Here is an 18053-nt window from a genome sequence, read left to right as displayed (position 1 = left end):
ATATCATAAACAGCGACATCGTTGGTAATGAATGTCAGAATCATGCCAGCCTATGAGTATATTATCCATCTCCATGCCTCATTGCGGACACACCAAGTGAGGAGCTCATTCCAAACTCTACAGTCAAACAAACCCTCATGTACCAAGTTTGCATGTGTTGCACAAGGAAGGCATTTGGGAAGTCCAGACAGTTATGAAGACAAAATGTCTCTGATTTAAGACAACATTGTCTCAGTCATTTCTATTTTCCTTAATTTGTCCCCTACTGTGGAAATATTTGAAAGCCTAGGATTTCGAGGCCAGAAGGGACCTTAAAGATGCTAGTGTGAGCGTTTAAATTTTCAAATTAAGAAACTTATGATATTTGTCTAAAATTACACTGGCAGCTGGTGATGTATTTAGAAGTAGAACTAAAATATTTCGACTCCCAATCTAATGCTAATTCCATTATACCAGGCTAACTAACCAAATAACTTATTTCCCAAATGAATTTATTTAGAGCAACCACATTTCATTATCTTTTAAAATGGATTATCTACTCTTCTCTCCAGCTTTTCTCTTTCCTCCCCTCAGCTCCCCACTCCCTCCTCCCCTTCCTTCTTTTTCTTCATTTTCCTTCTTCCCTTCTCTCCTTTCATCTGTCCCTCCCTCCCTTCTCTTTCTCTTCACTTATTTTCCTTCCTGCCTGCCTTCCTGCCTTCCTCCCTCCCTTGGTTTCCTCTTGGGTAGCCTGTTTTACCCCCCTATCTAAGCAACATTGTTACTCACCTCTCTGTATACTCCTTACTTTCCATATGACATTTGTATGGCATCTTCTGTATTATTTTCTCTTCTATATTTGGAAGGATGCAGGTCAAAGCTGGTTATTATTTACTGTCCTTTAATTCCTTAATTCATCCATGTAAACTTAGTCTTTCATCAAAGGAGCGAAAAAGTCAAAATTAAAATGTTTTTAAAAGTTGACTGATAGTAATACTCTCCGGTGAATTTTCTAGATTATAGTAGAAACATATTTTCTCCCAGAGTGTATTTTTAAGGATGTAATAGCATCTATTTTAGATTAAATAGCATTGATGTTCATATTCATTATGTAATGGTTTATGGATTATTGGGGCCTTGTCACACTCTAGAAACTGTAGAATAATGTTATGTTGGCATGTATTAAACAAAATAAACTCTCCAGCATGCTGGTATCTGTTAATCAATACAAATACGGAAAGCATCATCTCTAATAACATGACAGCTTAGTTGAAGAAAACTATTTTAGCGGAAGTGCTAAGTAGCTGTTTTCTCTTCTTCTTTTTAACACACACACAAAAACAGTTGTTACATGTCTCCCTAACTGTATGAGGTATGTGTTAAGTGTAGGATGAATACAAAAATGACTAAGAATGGTCCTGTAAATAAGTATAATCAGGAATTGTGAATTAAAGTGTAACTTGTTTTAGAAAAGAAATATTAGTGTTTGGTGATGGGGCTGTGAAAATACAAGTTACTTTCTTATCGTCGATATTTAGTAATGCTATGTAAAACCGCATTTAAAGTCGATGCAATTTATGTCTATGAAATTTGACCCATTTGCAAATATGTGGGGGGTACTTTATTTAGTTGATTTTTGTTGATCTATTTAGTTGATTTATTTAGATGGTTTCGTTGATGATATTTAGATTTAGATATTTAGTTGATGATTTAGATGATTTAGTTGATATTTAGTTGATTTTTATTAGCCTGTTTTTGGAATGGCCAGACCATTTGCAATTCGGCCGATTCAAAAGTGGTAGATTTGATTGATTGGGGGGGGGATGTTTGGTGGTAGAAAAGACCTTTTATTTAAAAGACTATAATGGAGTGATTACTTGTGTCCAGTTAGGTGAAGCACAGTAGGTAGCCTGCGGGGGATTCCAGCTCATGAACCTCCCCCCAGACATCATTAGACCAGATAAGCTGGTTTTAAAATATAAAGGCACAAACACTCATGAAAACTTTTTTAGATCCTATATTAGAAATAGATGAAGAGGAGTGCCTGGGTGGTTCAGTCAGTTGAGCATTTGACTCTTGATTTGGACTTAGGTTATGATCTCAGAGTCCAGAGACCAAGCCCCGCACTGGTTTCCTGCTCAGCAGGGAGTCTGCTTGAGATTCTCTCTCCCCCTCTCACTCTGCCCCTCCCGCCTGCACACTCTTTGTGCTACCTCTCTCTCTCTCTCCCCCCCCCACAAATATAAAAAAATAATAGGTGAAGATTCAAATAAATAAGGATGTACACTTATGGTGCATTATGGTGTTACTAAAATAATACTTATGAAGATTATAGGATGCTATAGAGAAATCCTGAGGTCATAACATTGAATAAAAAATAAAACATAAAAATTTGCTAGTGACTATAAGTATATATTTTAAATGTTTCTTAAATGCCTAGAAGGTGTACAGGAAAATGTAGACATTGAATCCTTAGTGAATTACCATGGTGTTTGGCAGGGTGGGCCATGATGGATGATTTTGTATCTGTGTATTACTTTCCAGTGTTTTTGAAATAGTATGTAGCAAATATATTATTTTTATGGAGAAAATAACAATTTAAAAGCCTAAATTTAAATGGAATAAAAAATGCAATTCAAGAAACAAAATCCTTGTTGTATTACATGAATATAAAGTTAATACATTGGTTATTTGAATATTCTTTTTGGGTGGTATGCCTGTTAAGTTCATTTTGCTCAACTTTATTGGAGTTTCTACTTATTTCTTACTTTAGATATGAATTATATTGTTAATATTTCCTAATGGTGTCTTTTCATGAACAGAAGTTCTTAATTTTAATGAGGTCTAATTCATCAAACTTTTCCTTTATGGAGAGTGGTTTTGAAGAATGTCCTTGCCCATCCCAAGATCATGAATATATTCTATGCTTTTTCCTAGGTTTCTTTATGTTATGCATATTTGCCTATAAATCCATATATAATTCATCTGTGTCCTCTAAGTAAGAGATCAAGGTTTATTTTATATTTTTAACCTCATCCAATTGGTTCAATCCCATTTACCATATATACATTATTTTTTCACTTTATTTCAGTGACATATTTACTTCTAATCAAATGACTAAATATTTGTGTGTCAGTCTCTGCACTGTATTCTGTTCCACTAACTTATTTCTCTAATCTTATACCAAAAACATGTTTTTCGTCAAATAAATAAGTCTTTATATCACATGTATAAGTTCTCCAACTTTATTATATTTAGTAAAGATTGTCTTCACAGTTCTTAGTTCTTTGCATTTCATAAATGATAGAATTAATTTGTCCAATTTTCATAATACAAATTAACACACAAGGAAAACACCTGCTCTGATTTTTATTGGGATTGCATTAACCCAGTAGATCAATGTTGAAAGAACTGACCTAACAGTATTGAGTGTTCCAATTCATGAACAAAGCATCCTTCCAATTCTTTAGGTTCTCCTTTATTACGCTCAGAGTGTTTTATATTTCAATACTTTGCATGTTATAATTCAATCAAAAGGAGAAAAAATAAATGGCATAATATGTACTTGTACATAATATTAGCTAATAAGTGTAAATGTTTATTGAGCATCTACAGTGTGTCTGACCCTGTGTTTTTGTTCACTTTGAGTTCTTCATTTCATCTTCATCACAATCTTATGAGTAAATGATTATTTCCATTAAACTGATGTCAGTCTGAGATTGGATAAGTTGTATGACCTATGGGTATAGATCACACAGCTGGCATGATAGGCCGGTCTGGATTTGGTCTTGTTACTAAGCCCATGGTCTTAAAACCTATACTATAGTTTCCAGCAGACTCAACATCTGTACTTTTATAATGTGCACTACAACAATGGGTGGATTTTTAGGTTTATATTCCCTGTGTTTATTGCTAATTCCATTTATAAAAATTAATAAGCTTTCAGATAAAAATGTTTTAGAGTATGATGTGGTAGGGAATGCTAATTTAAGTACAAAGTGTTCCAGCCCTGTTTTGCTCAGTTACCAAGTATCTGAATGAGCATTGGAACTTATATATTTTTTTCTCTCTGGATTCTTTGTGTGTAGCGTGGGAATAATAATTCTTAAGCTACTTTCATCAGCAACTATTGAGACTATTAAATTATGTGTTTAAGGTGAAAATACTTTAATAGCTTTTCAGAAGATACATTATTGCTTTGAAAGCCTATTTGTTTAATACATGTTATAAATATACTTAGAATATGTAAAATGATTTTTTACCCCAGATTCAGTACCTCTTTCATCAATTTATTCTCACTAATTGTATAAGAGGAAAAAAAAACCCAAAACATTTGCTTTCTTTATGTTTCCCATTAAATAGGTAGATCAAATAATTCTTATTTCCCCAGTATATGATTAAAAGAACCTCCTATAACTCTCATCAGGAAAAGGATAAAAAATTTACGTGGACACCTCAGTATCAGGTGATGGTTTGCCTTTTCATTTTTTTGACTAAACTAAAATTTATTTAAACTTGCCTTTTTCAATGTATTTTACTTGAACAGCCTCCAAAGAGATGCTAAGACCACTTCCATAGGGGCGCCTGGGTAGCGCAATCGTTAAACAGCTGCCTTTGGCTCAGGGTGTGATCCCGGCATTCCGGGATCGAGTCCCACATCGGGCTCCTCCGCTGGGAGCCTGCTTCTTTCTCTCCCACTCCCCCTGCTGTGTTCCCTCTCTCGCTGGCTGTCTCTCTGTCACATAAATAAATAAAATCTTAAAAAAAAAAAAAAAAAAGACCACTTCCATAAAAGGGCGCCTGGGTGGCACAGTCATTAAGCGCCTGCCTTCGGCTCAGGGACTGATCCCAGCGATCTGGGATCGAGCCCCGCATCAGGCTCCTTTGCTGGGAGCCTGCTTCTTCCTCTCCCACTCCCCCTGCTTGTGTTCCCTCTCTTGCTGGCTGTCTCTCTCTGTCAAATAAATAAATAAAATCTTCAAAAAAAAAAAAAAAACACCTGCTTCCATACGTATTTTGACAACACTCTCCAGTGTTATCTTTTATTTTTTTTTTAAGATTTTATTTATTTGTTTTAGAGAGAGCAAGCAGATTTGTGAGCGCGAGTTGGGGGGTGCGGGGCGGGGAGAGGGAGCACTCAGAGCTAAGCCAGGAGCCCCAGGCCAGATGTTGGCCAAGGGGTGCAGGGGAGAGGCTTGCAGCTCAATCTGAGGACCCTGAAATCCTGACCCTGGTGAAACTAGGAATAGGATGTCTAAGGGGCTGAGCCACCAGGTGCCCTATTCCAGTGTTCTCTTTCAAACAAATTGCAATATACTTTGCAGCATAAAAATGCAGCATAAAAATGCAGCTCATATGTGTATTTAAAACACTAGATGTATCAGTTCCTATATCCATACGGAAATGTGAGCAATTCTTAGGTTGCTAAGTGTTTTGTTGTTGTTGTTGTTTTAAACCTAGATTGCCAAACTTAAATTTCAAAAATCAGACAGAAGTACTTTTGATGTAGTGAACATGTATTGAAGTAGAATTGAGCAAGTTACTTGGCCATACTGACTAATGCCAACCATCAGTTATACCCAAGCTGGATTGCAAGAAAGGTAAGCTAGGTTTACCTCAGTTTTTCATAATGTTAGGTTCTCTTGGTAGTCTTGCTTAGTATTCCCGCAACCACATGTCGTGGTGTTTGAAAGGAACTAAAACATGGGAACAAACTCCGTTTCTACAACCACAGGGACTCTTGGGAAACACAGTGACATTTCATAAAAAAAGTGTTTTCTTAACATTTTATAACTAAAGACCTATTTCTGGGGTTGTCTCATAAAAAGCTTATCAATGCTCAGGGAACATTTAAATTTACCCCCTTAACAGAATGGAACAGCAGGAAATATCTATATGACAATTTCTTAAGTGATAGAATTTGGGCTTTATTATTATTGATTTTTTAATCTTCTGTTCCTGTTTTTTTTCTCAGCTTATATCCATCTCACATCCTAAAGCTGTTATGGGTTTTTTTTTTGCTTGTTTGTTTTTTGTGGGGTTTTCTTTTTGTATTTGTTTTATAACCCATGTGTTGAATAATGAATGAGCTATTTGACCCTCCCCTCTGGTTCTATTGAAGCAGTTCCTCACAAATTTTGTTTTCCTAGTACTCAAGCAGATTTTACTTTTTTAATCCTTTTTTTAATCATTTAATGAACTTTTAGGAGGAAGGTTACATTAATTGTGTGAGCTGAAATCACTAACTTGAAATTTCATTTGTCTATGAAACATTTTTTAAAAATTTGTTTTAGGATTGTCCAATGATGAAATTTTTTCTTTATGTAAATTGAGAGGGATGACAATGTCATTTTTCATTGAGAGTCTAGAAATTTCTCATTTCAAAGATAATCTAGCCTGATGATCCTAGGTGTATTTACATGCAGGGAGATATAAATCGATGGTGGTGGTGGTGGTGGTGGTGGTGGTATTTTTTTAATGAGAAAATAAGAAAGCATTTAGATTGAAAGGAAAATGTTAGTGTGAATAAAAACAAGTTGTGATTTCTTGAGGAAAGAAGTGGAGAGGTAGATGGCCTAAACTAATAATAAACATAAAATGGAATCAGAAAATACAAGTTCCGGGTGCTGTGGAGAAAAGTCTAACTCTAAGGAAAGGTTTTTTTTCTGTTTGAATGACGTTACTCAAAATTGTCTGCTATTTGGAAAGTGACCTGATGATAAGTCCTGCAGTCAATGCTGACACTTGGGGAATTTTTACCTGCTTATTCTCAGCTGTCTTAGTCACTGGAGGCAGATGTGGAAGGAAGACCAGTCTCTTTCAGTGACTCGCTGATATCACCAGAGAAACTCAAAAATGAGCTGCTGGGAATAAAATCGCAGAGTTTTAAAGGAATTCTGTTTTTACACATGGTGAACTTGCCAACCCTCAGACTGGATAAATTAATCATGTTGTGATAGGGCAGCCCCAGACAGCCAACCTTTGAGCTTCTATTCTTTTCTATAATCGATATAGCAATTTAGCATTTAAACCTGCCTGCAGGCTACAGGGCATAAAAGTCATTGTGAAAATCTTTGTGTTCTATTTATAATTCTTTATTGATAATGTGAAATGATTTTTTGTTAAAAAAAAATCCAAAAATAAAAACAAATTATTGCTATTGCTATTTTTTCTTCATACTGAACATAAAAAATTGGTTATAATCCACTTAAATAATAATTTATAATGTCTAAAATGACAGTGTCATTTTTTAAATCAAATACTAAAAGCAAATACCGCAAACAAGAACTATGGAATCAGAGCTATCAAAGTGACTTGAAGGATTTCATATACTGGGCCATTCTGCTATAATTAAAATATATAAATAGTATTTCATATATATAAAAGTTATATATAAATGTGTAAAATATTCATTTTAAGCAGTGCCAAATAATATTGTGTATTATATTGAAAGAAAATTTCTAAGCCTTCCTCTTTTATGTTTGCCAAATTTCACGATGAAAGTTCTTAAAATTAACAATAATTACGATGTTTAGATATACTTACTATGTATAAGATTTATCATGTTTTAAGGCAAATATATACAAACTTCCCTGTGGAAAGAGGTGACCAGTCACAGCTTTCTTTAAAAGAAAAAAACACAAAGGATCCTCAGTTTTCCTTTTCACATGGCATGATCTCTATACTTTATATTATTTCCATGACTTTTCTAGGAATTATTATTTCTTGGTTTTATTTCTTTGTATATTTTATCAATATAGAATCATTTTTTCAAATTAAAAAGTGCTGAAAGTGAGGGCAGTCACAACATAATAAATGAAATTTAGAAATAAGCATTTACAATAGATAATTGCACTATTAGGTATTTACCCAAAGAATACAAAAATATTAATTCAAAAGGATACACGCACCCCAGTGTTTATAGCAGCATTATTATAATAGCCAAACTATAAAAATAACCGAGGTATCCATTGTTTGATAAATGTATACACACACAACGAAATATTACTCCGCCATAAAGAATGAAATCTTGCCATTGGCCACTATGTGGAGAGAGCTAGAGAGTATTCTGCTAAGCAAATAAACTTAGGAAAAAAACTTAGAAAACAAATACCACATGATTTCACTCATGTGGAATTTAAGAAACAAAACTTAGGGGAAAAAACAAGAGAGAGGCAAGCCAAACAAACAAACAAAACCCCAGACTCTTAAACATAGAGAACAAACTCATGTTTACCAGAAGGGAGGAGAAGTGGGGGGTGGATGAAATAGATGAGGGGGATTAGAGAGGGCACTTGTCCTGCTGAGCACCAGGTGGCGTATGGAAGTGTGAATTACTGTATTGTATACCTGAGACTAATATTACTTTGCATGTTAATTAACTGGAATTTAAATAAAAACTTAATAAAATAAAATAGATATTAAAATATCCATCCAAAGAGCAGTCTTACACTAATGCCCACTATTTTTCTTACTGTATCTAAAATGATAAAGAAATGAATGTCATTTTCAAAATGGGGAAAAAAACAGTAAAATTGCCTTATCAGGTGGTAAAATAAATGAATTGATTAACTAACGGTACCTCTCTAAATTATGAGCTTTATTGAGTAAGGGCTATACTGCGAGATATGAGCCCTGTGCTTATTTCCCACTCAACATCTCAGGTCAATAAAGATAGTACATAAAACTAGAACTACTGTAATACAGTGTATTTCTATGTGGTTTAGTTTTATGCTAAAAGAGTCAGAAAAATTATTTTTCTGACAATGTAGGTTATGAATTATCTTTATTTCTTGAGGAAGCTCCACTTAAAAAAATTCTCTCTGAAATTAATAATTCTCATTCAAGAAAAGCTAATTGGAGTCCACCTCTTTGCAAGCTGTTCTCTCTGTGAGTTTGGAGGCAGAGTTTAGCTCTGTTCAGAGACCTTGAACAAAAGCCAAATCAATTTAGAGTTTATCTGTATTGTTCACTATATCTCATGCCACTTTCTGGAATTGAAATGACTTTATGTTTGTATGGACCACCATCATGCTTTAGTATATATGGATCTTGAAAGATGAGCAAATGTGAACAATGCCCCTTCCCAACGAACAACTCTTTGCTAGAACTTACTGCTCATTAGCAGTCAAGGATAAAATTAAATCTGTTACAGAACCAAAGTATCTTCCATTATACATTCTGAAGTAGTTTGCTTTTTTCTCATTTTGATTTTCTGATTTAAAGTGATAAAATAGTTCTTTGCTGAATAAGTTCTTTTGGCAACATGGTAGGGGGTGAGAAGGGACAAGGTTTGTTGTTGTTGTTGTTGCTTTTTTTTTTTTTTTTAACCAAAAGAATTTTTTTTACTATGTTTTGGTCTTGAAGGATTGATGTAGCTATTTTTCTATAACATCAAGTATCACTGACAACTACAATGCAATTATACTAAATATTCTCCTTGTTCTTTAAGCCAGAAATATCTGTTCTTTGAAGGAAAAAAAGGAAAGTATTTTTATTTTTAGTGTTTTGGTTTTAAGCAGTTTAAATCTATAGGTTGTGATATTTCTTTACCTGTAATTAGTTTCCAGTTATTTTACATATTATTTGAATATATATATATAATTTTAGTCCAATAATAGAATTATTGTTTAAAAAATAAACATATAAAAATCTTACCGATGTACATTACTAATACATTCTAAGAAATAGAAAGCATTATTATTTTTTTATTTTTATGTTTTTTAAATTTTTTATTATGTTATGGTAGTCACCATATACTACATTATTAGTTTTGATGTAGTGCTCCATGATTCATTGTTTGCGTATAACACCCAGCGCACCATGCAATACGTGCCCTCCTTAATAACCATCACTGGCCTATCCCAATCCCCCACTCCCCTCCCCTCTGAAGCCCTCAGTTTGTTTCCCAGAGTCCATAGTCTCTCGTGGTTCATTCCCCCTTCTGTTTACCCCCTTCCTTCTTCCCTTTCTTCTCCTACCGATCTTCCTCCTTCTTATGTTCCATAAATGAGTGAAACCATATGATAATTGTCTTTCTCTGCTTGACTGATTTCACTTAGCATAATCTCCTCCAGTCCTATCCATGTTGCTGCAAATGTTGGGTAATCGTTCTTTCTGATGGCTGAGTAATAATACATTGTATGTATGGACCACATCTTCTTTATCCATTCGTCTGTTGAAGGGCATCTCGGCTCCTTCCACAGTTTAGCTATTGTGGACAATGCTGCTATGAACATTGGGGTGCATATGACTCTTCTCTTCACTACATTTGTATCTTTGGGGTAAATACCCAGTAGTGCAATTGCTGGGTCATAGGGTAGCTCTATTTTTAACCTTTTGAGGGACCTCCACACTGTTTTCCAAAGTGGCTGTACCAACTTGCATTCCCACCAGCAGTGTAAGAGGGTTCCCCTTTTCCACATCCTCTCCAATATTTGTTGTTTCCTGCCTTACCAATTTTTGCCATTCTAACTGGCGTAAGGTGGTATCTCAGTGTGGTTTTGATTTGAATTTCCCTGATGGCTAATGATTTTGAACATTTTTTCATGTGTCTGTTAGCCATTTGTATGTCTTCATTGGAAAAGTGTCTGTTCATATCTTCTGCCCATTGTTTTATTCGATTATTTGTTTCTCGTGTATTGAGTTTGAGAAGTTCTCTATATATCTTGTATACCAGCCTTTTATCTGTAGTTTCATTTGCAGATATTCTCTGCCATTCTATGGGAATGGGCCTCTTTGTTTTGATGACTGTTTCTTTTGCGGTGCAGAAACTTTTTTTCTTGAGGAAGTCCCAAAAGTTCATTTTTTTCTTTTGTTTCCCTTGCTTTTGGAGACATGTCATGAAAGAAGTTGCTGTGGCCAATGTCAAAGAGGTTACAGCTTATGTTCTCTGATTTTGATGGATTCCTGTCTCACATCAAGGTCTTTCATCCATTTGGAGTTTATCTTTGGGTATGGTGTGAGAGAGTGGTCAAGTTTCATTCTTTTGCATATAGCTGTCCAATTAGTAGAAAGCATTATTATCCAAGTATTTAACCTGTTACTAGTTATTCCAAAGGATTGAGTTCTTCAACCCCAAAGCAATATATTCTCTCTATTCAGTATATATGTCTCTGATAATACTTCTGTCATTCTTAAAGTAGAAATATCTATAAAGTTTATGGTCTATATGGAGCCAGACTGTATTATAAACTAATTTTGCCAAATGACAGCAGTAACCGGATGTCAAAATCATCTTCTTTTGTTAGGATCCAGTGGCCAAAAGTAAAGAAGTGTGTGTCAAGGAGCATGTTCCAAGGGCAGATGCAATACTGTTTATAGAGACTTGTAAAGTGGGTTGTTAAAAACTTGTTTGGGATTTGTATCTTGATTGGGGTTTAGGTTACACAGTGTACGGACTTGTCAAAACTCAGTAAATGCACACTTAAGATTTATGCATTTCATTTTATGTAAAAACAACTTGCTTTCTGGCACTTAAAAAGAAATATCAATAAGTATATATCATTAGCAGGAGCAGCAGCGTGAACAGCATAATCATTATCCTGGCAATATTTCAGTCAGTGAGAGAGGGAAAACACATATGCTCACTCCTGTTTTTTCTCTTTGTTTTTGTTTTTTGAGATCAACTAAATAAGCGATTAATGTCCTTACAGATGTTACAGATCTACTAGTGGAAAATGATCAAATAGTGCTTTAGCTCTGAGTTGAATACAGTATGTCCAAAAAATGATACTGACTTCACATTCTATATTTTATGTTATTAGTATTATATTCATCTTCATGTTCCCAGGACCAGGCATTTAAAAAATAAAAAAAAAATGAACACTGATGATAGGATTCTTTTCATTTTAAAACAAAAAGGATTTCACTGCATTTTGAATCAGAGTTAAAGAATTGAAGTACACAAAATAGCCTCATATATGCTAGAAAAAGAATTGTGTGCCCCTTTCTCATCCAAACTATGGTAATAACCTCAGAACCTTGGTAATATAAACACATTTAAAAAAAAAGAACTAAATGAAAATTGAGCTCTCAAAAGCCTTCTAAGTTTTTAAAAGTCAGAATTAGATTAAATGGAAACCTCAAAGAATAGGGTGCCTGGGTGGCTCAGTCGGTTAAGCAACTGCCTTCCGTTCAGGTCATGATCCCAATGTCCTGGGATCGAGCCCTGCGTCGTGCTTCCTGCTCAGCAGGGAGCCTGCTTCTCCCTCTGCCTCTGCTGCTCCTTCTGCTTCTGCTCTCTCACTCACGTGCTCTCTCTCAAATAAATAAAATATTAAAAAGAAAAAAAGAAACTTCAAAGAAAAAACAAGACCTTCTTGAATAAAGACAAAACTTGAGGTGATCCAGCACCAAGACATTTTTCCAAAGTCATTTTCTTTGCAAGAAGAGAGACTGCCATATTTACTATCGCATAGGAACACAACTTCAGCTAAGGAGCTATGAAGACTAAGACAAAGGCTTAGTGTGAAGACATGAAGAAAGCAATCTGTTTTGATTTTGATTTAGATTTGGCATGGCAGAGCATGAAAATTTCTTCACTGGGGTGAAACATAAGGGATCTTGAGATGAAGTCTAGATGTTAAACTCATTTGGTGTAGAGAAACAGTAGGAGGTAGGAGGTGTAAGAATATATACTGCCTGTGTAAGAATAATGTGAGAAGAACAAACAACAAAAAAATGAAACTAGGAAGTACTCCATGGGAATACAAAATTAATCAAAATGTAGATCAGTTGGTGGGAGAAAGTCAAGTAAATGTCTCGAGACATTCTGTGAAGGACAAACTAAAAATACTTTTTTAGGTGTTCAAAAAGTTTATAATTTTCTAACTAGTACTATGAGATACTACTATGCATTACTTCAAAATCTTAAATGATTCAGGACTTCTCTGAGATTTTTCTGTGCTAAGATATGTTAAGAATTCTCTGAAAAGTGAAATAATATATGATATTTCCCCAAATCCTTTAATTAGAATCTTTATTTAATTTTAAGAATTTGAGCAGGGTTCTACATTTGAGAGGGTTCCACAGAACCCTCTTAAAAATCTTGAGTGAAATTAACTTGAAATTTAATGGAAGAGATTAATATCTGTCAGCAATTTCAACACACCCATATTGAAATGGAGGTACTTAGCTCAGTGCCTTGAAATCAAGAAAAGTAAGATAGAGTCCTTGCTCTTAAGCGCATATAGGGGGTCTCCCAGAGATGTCACAAAAGAAAGACTGATAGGAGAAAAAATAAAGAATAAAGGAGAACATGCCTTTGTATTTCTACTCTGCAACCTCGGTGTCTACTTCAAAGTCCTCTTTTGTATTTCCCAAGATTTCCACGTGGAATTTTTCTTCTCACTCTATTCATTCTCCATGGCTGAGCTAGTCTACCCCAACAATTTCATTTATGACAGTGTTTTTATTAGACTGTGTTCATTTTTCCAGTCCATAATACTCTCCTGATCTCCAGACTAAGTATCTACATATCTGCCAGTCACTTCAACCCACATTCCCTATGTAAACTCAAACATCGTGTAACTGATCTTACCACTTTATGTCTACTGTTTGTTTCTGCATTTATAATGTTTGATATAAATACAATTTTCAGAGAACCTGTCTGCTAAGACAGAAGCCTGTTAGGCAGCTTGACTTTGATCTCTAGCCCATCAGAGCCAGGATTATTTCTAAGCCATTACCAAACCTGTCAGGTTTCCCTTGTTCTCAACACAAATTCCTGCTCTGACTCTTGTGTCACTGTGACATTAGATCAATCCTCCTCGTTTCTCACCTAGAGGATTGCATCAGTCACCTGAAGTCTTATTTTAATATTGATATTGTAATGGCAGGTCCCTTTTTGTTCGAAGTGACTACTTGGAAGCAGCTGTTTTGATACATGGATATAATAATACAAATATATATAAAATAGTGGCTTTTGGTAAAATTACATAGTAGTGTTCCCAAATATCTCCGTCCTCAAGCCATACCCAACCTGTGAGTGTGGAACCGTATGGGACTATCAAAGGCAGATATGGGAATGGTTGCAGGCTGAAGGAACAGATGAGGAACCATCTGGCAGAGAAATCACACATTCAAACCAGGAGATCCATTAATCCTCCTAAGAAAAATTCCCGTTATCTGACAACTTCCCAGGATCTTGAATGGTCTGCCTTTCTTATATTCTGATTTCTTCATCTCCTCTCTGGACTTCACAGGAATTCCTTAATTAAAATTTTAACAGTTCTCCCTTACATACAACCTGCATACTTTATATTTAATGAGGTTACCCTTTTATAGGAATAGCATTTGAAAACATGATTGATTCCTTCTCAGAGACAAATGTACTTCTAACCAAAATTTAAAAAATCTTTTTGTGGATCTTATTCTGATTATAAAAGACAAATATTTATACGTTTATGCATATAAATATATCTCCAGAGAATATAGAAGAGAAGACAAAAATAAAATTTTCCTATAATCATGGTTGAATTAAGCACAGAGTAAGAGGACACATTATGCACACATTATCTGGTAATGAAAAATAGTGCATTTGCGTTTTAACACAGGTTCACTTAAACTGCCATGTCACAAATATTTGGAAAGTTACCTATGAATCAAATGCCCTACTGTGAATTCTTTTACTTACCTCTTCTATTTTCATATAAATGATATTTCTAAACATAGTGGGTTTTTTTTAAATTTATAACAGTGATGCATGCTGATTCTAGATAATGTCTGAATTACAGAAAAGGTGACAGTAAAAATTAGAATCACCCATAAGCCAACTACACTATAGTTTTAATTTAATCCATTTCTTCTCATTGTTTTTTTCCTATACATGCAAAATTTAAGCCAGAAGCTAGAGAAAGAATAGGATAATCCAACATAAATAAAAATTAGGAAATAATTAGAAGAAAAAACTTAGTGAAATGGAAACTCATCTCAGGTAGACTTGGAAAAAAAGTTTGCTTGAAAAGGCTACTAAAGAAAAGCTTTTAAAAATATAAACAAAGAAAGGCAGTATTGATATTAGGAAAGAGATAAAAGACACAACTACAGATGAACAAAATATATCAAATCGGTAAAATTTTATACAAATTGAAAATTTGATAAAATCACTAGGAAAAGACATTTGTATGGATGGGTCTATTAAATCTACAAGAAATGATACTTTTTAAAACAACCTTGTTGAAATGTAATTTACATACCATAAAGTTCACACGTTTAAAGTGTACAGTTCCATGGTTTTATATTTACACAGTTGTGCAAATATCTCCATAAGCTAATTTTAGAACATTTTCATCCTCTTTAAAAGAAACATTGTACCCATTAGCAGTAGCCCCTTGTCACACTTTCCATTATTTTAAAGAGTGACAGAACATCACAAAAAAAATGCGAAGTTTCCAAAAATATTATAGGAGGTTGTGAGACTAACAAAAGAAACTCAAGGATGTGTGCAAACATTTCGTATCTGCATCTGTCTAATCTGTTCCTGTCTACCAAACTCTCACTCATGAAAATATGTGTAAAATACTAGATAAAATATTACCAAATCAGAATTAGCAATTTGTTGAGAAAGTAAAACATCCTCATCGGGTAGGATTTACTCGAGGAAACCAGGCAATGATTAACTTTAGAAAACATTTAAAAAAAAAAAACTCATTTAAACATATTAAAAATAATAATCAAATGATCATTTTAAAAGATGTCAAAGTACTTACTAAAAGTCAAACATCTATTCCTTATTTTTGATGACAATTTCAGCAAATTTTAGAATGAAAGACAATAATCTTATGTACATATGCAGGACAAGCCAACTTCAATGAAGGGATTTTCAATAAAGTCAAATGAAGAACAGTTTTGCCAGTACTATTGAAAACTGCTTAAACACATATAATTAGATATGATACTACAATTATATGAATATATAAAAATTTATTTTTAATTTCAAAAATTGTAGATAAAAAATAGAGGTATATGAAGACCTATTTTTGTAATAAAAGTACATATGGAGTGAACCACTAATGTGATATATGAATATATATGAATTCATATATTAACACATTATAGGAATATTCATAGTCCATATATTAACAGAATACATCTGCTACCTGCATTGCATCCTTGACCTTAGTGAAAGCTTTCAGAATAATACATGACATCATATTCAAGAATAAGGAGAGTATTAAGTCTGTAATATCACCAAGTATAAAAGATATATTTTATATGCAAGTGTTTCCTACAATGGAGAATATAGATATTAATATATGGTTTTGCTCTGTGGCTGGATTGATTATTTTCAGTAATCTCATTTGATTTCATTCATGAATACATACATCCGTATTTCCCCTTATTTCCTGTACATTGTATATTTGGAATTCACAGTAATCTACAGGGCTATAAAGAACATGATTGGGTTTTATTTGGGCGTTTTTTTGTTTTGAAATCATGGTAATATATCTTCTTTTGCTTTTTATAATTATTCTAGGAAGGCTGTAATAAAGCTACATTCACACCATTATTCTGTGAAATAGTATGTATATCAGTTTTCCAATTTGGTAGGCAAAATTTGTATTTAGTTCTAATTTTTATTTGAAATGAGACTAAACATTTAGAAATATTTTATTAACAATTCATACATCTTAATATTTTGGACATTTAAACATTTTTCTACTAGAGAAATGATGCTTTCTTGTTGGTTTGCAAATATTCTTTTTTTAAATTTTAGTGATATTAGAAAAAGTTATTTATGAAATACTTATTGATATCCAATAGGTGACAGACAAGAGGTAGAGACCAGAGATACGTAGTTTGTGATCCTTAAGCTTCCAGAATGGTAGGGAATATAGACCTGGAGACATCCAGTGTCAATATTAATGTGATAAGTGCTTTGAACTGCAAGCAAATGCTGCTAGAGAGCAAAGAGAAGCATCCAGCCAATAAATATTAAATGTAATCACCTTTCCTTTTAGAATTAAATTCTTAGAAAATCGTTGCCCATGTAGAAAGCAATTAAATATGCACCTCTATTTTGCCCCAGATCCTTATGTTTCCTTAAAATTGTGGTAATAGTATTTAGTTGTATTGCACTATGGTCTGAAATGTCACGTGTACACAATATAGTCCTTTGAATATGCTGAGATGGTAATGTAGTCTAGTTTATAAGTTATTTTTTAAAGCATTCTATAAACAGTGGGGGTAAAGAGGTTCACATTGGCATCTCTGAAACAATATGGAACAATGGGTAGTAAAGAAAAGGAGAGGCATGGGGATAATGTTTTTAGCCTCTACAGCAATTGCCAGAAACAAGAGTATAGGAATGTCTACTCTAGATATTTGTTTGATTTGTTCTTGGCACAATCTTTGGATCTCTGAGCAAGACAGGAGATAACATTAGAGAAATATAGTGCTTTCCTATCCTATTTTGTTGGTTTGAGTCTGCATTTTTTTGTCACCAAAGTTATAGGTAGGCCACCAATCACTTCTCTCAATCCGTCTGTATCAGTCACGGGGATAGAATTTTTTGCAGATTCTGAGAAATAGGTTTTCTGTCTTGGCATGTGGTCAAGTTTGATTTTTTAAAAAAATCTATGTAGATGTTCTAAGAAGTTGGGAGAAGGACTATCAGGCTTATTAGCAGTATCAAACTTATGTGAAAAGTCCAAGTAGGCTTTATAAAAAATAAGTCAGATATGTTTCCCCTGTTTGAAATCTCATTGTTGTAAAAAAAAAAAAAAAAGTGCAATGCCTTTGTATGACAGAGAGAGTGATCTTATAGCTCCTGGTGCATTTTTAAACCCATTTCTAACTTTTTCATCAATTCCACTCTATACTGAAATCCAGGTAATTGTGTTCAGTTGCCTGAAATTCCATGTTTTCTGTTTTCTGCAGGCAGCTGCACATTTATTGAGCACCTCCCTGTATGTTAGAGACAGGTATCATGTAAGTTGCTGGGATAAATAGATGGGTAAGTCACAGTCCTTGAATGACTAACTTCCACTAATGATCTTAAATCATTTCAGGAATCATTTCCTCTGGCAAGTGTGTGCAAAGTCACCCCGAAATCAGTACCTCAGGTTTGCCGA

This window comes from Ursus arctos, unplaced genomic scaffold (assembly GCF_023065955.2).
Source record: "Ursus arctos isolate Adak ecotype North America unplaced genomic scaffold, UrsArc2.0 scaffold_10, whole genome shotgun sequence".
Classification (NCBI taxonomy): domain Eukaryota; kingdom Metazoa; phylum Chordata; class Mammalia; order Carnivora; family Ursidae; genus Ursus; species Ursus arctos.
Note: the sequence above shows the minus strand (reverse complement) of the source record.